Genomic DNA, 1,386 nt, shown 5'->3' with positions numbered 1-1,386 from the left:
CTGCTCTAGTCACTCAGGGAACAGAAAACTACTCAGCCAGTGACTAGTATATTTGCCCTCTACCAGACTCCTGTACCCCACTGGCCTGGGTCTGTCACAGCCCCTTTCCCCCAAACCCAGAACTGACCCCCCCTTGCATCGCCAGCACTGGTCTCCCTTCTCCCCCTCCCCAGTACTGACCCCCTTTCTCCCCGCAAACCCAGCACTGGCCTCCTTCTGCCCACAAATCCCAGCACTGAAGCTGCAGCTCAGGCCAGGGTTTGGACTGTGAAGCCCTCCTGAAGTGCCAGACCCTGGGCTGCGGCATCTACAGAGCTCTTTAGCACGGCAGAGCAAGCCTGGGTCTGTCCGACCCAGCTCAGAGCTCGTTGCCTGTCATGGGCAGTGGGTATAAGAGGCTAGGTCTCCCCAAACGGGGCAAGAAATGGCAGATGTGGGCCCACTGCCTGTGAAGCGCTGCTCCTGGAAGCTCCTGAGAAGTGGGGGCACCATTGGTGCCTGGACCGTGGCCCTGGCTGCACTCTGCGCGCCCGCACCTCTTCCTGCCCCTGCTCTGCCTCTCCCCTCTAGACCTCCCTGCCCACCGCTTATGCCTCTTTAGGGGAGGAGGCAGAGAGGCGCGAGTGGCAGGGCCTTGGGGGAGGGGGCAGTGAGACATGAGCAGCGGGTGAGGCTGTCTTGGGCGTGGGGGCAGAGAGGAGAGAGCGAGCAGTGGGTGAGGGGGGGACCTCAGGAAAGGAGAGGAGCAAGCAGCAGGCAGGGGGTCCTTCAGGGAGGAGAAGAGCAAGCGGCAGGTGGGGGAGCCTCAGGGGAAAAAGCTGAGTGGGAGGGGCCTCAGGGCGGAGCAGGAGGTGGGGCCATGGTCCAGGTGCCAGTGGCCTCCCCCACTTCTTGGGAGCTTCCAGCACTCACACCGAGCCTCCCCCAACACAAGAGTCGTGCACCAGCTATGGTGCCCAGGCTGTGTAAATCGCCCCCAAGGGACTGGCCCATGGTCACCCAGGGCATGTGCAAAGAAGCAGGGTCCCCTGACCCCAAGGCTCACACCGTAAACAGTGGGCTGAGCCTCTGAGCGCCAACCCTCCTGGTGGGAAATGTCCATCAGGGATGGGGAATGAGCCATAGGCCCTGCAGGCACAGGAACACCCGTGGAAAAAAAGTAGTGGGTGCTCAGCACCTACCGGCAGCCCTTCCTCCCTGCCCCAGCACCTTCCACCTGCCAGCAGCCCCGCCGATCAGCTCCTCCCCCTCCCTGCCAGCACCTCCACCCCCCAAAATCAGTTGTTCAGTGGCATGCAGGAGGCGCTGGGGGGGTAGGGAAGGAGCAGGGCAGGAAGAGGTGGGGGAGGGGGCAGAAGACGTGGGGTGGAAGCTTGGGGGGAGGAG

The 1,386-nt window shown here is 63.1% G+C and overlaps 1 protein-coding gene across 1 annotated transcript in view; it reads left to right on the top strand.

Annotated features, from left to right (window-relative positions):
- Positions 1 to 1,386, top strand: part of SCN4A (sodium voltage-gated channel alpha subunit 4) — a 170,352-nt gene that overhangs the window by 154,053 nt on the left and 14,913 nt on the right. The gene's annotated exons all lie outside the window — the stretch shown is intronic.

This window comes from Chelonoidis abingdonii, chromosome 21 (assembly GCF_003597395.2).
Source record: "Chelonoidis abingdonii isolate Lonesome George chromosome 21, CheloAbing_2.0, whole genome shotgun sequence".
NCBI classification, from domain to species: Eukaryota; Metazoa; Chordata; order Testudines; family Testudinidae; genus Chelonoidis; species Chelonoidis abingdonii.
This window is presented reverse-complemented; position numbering and strand designations above follow the sequence as displayed.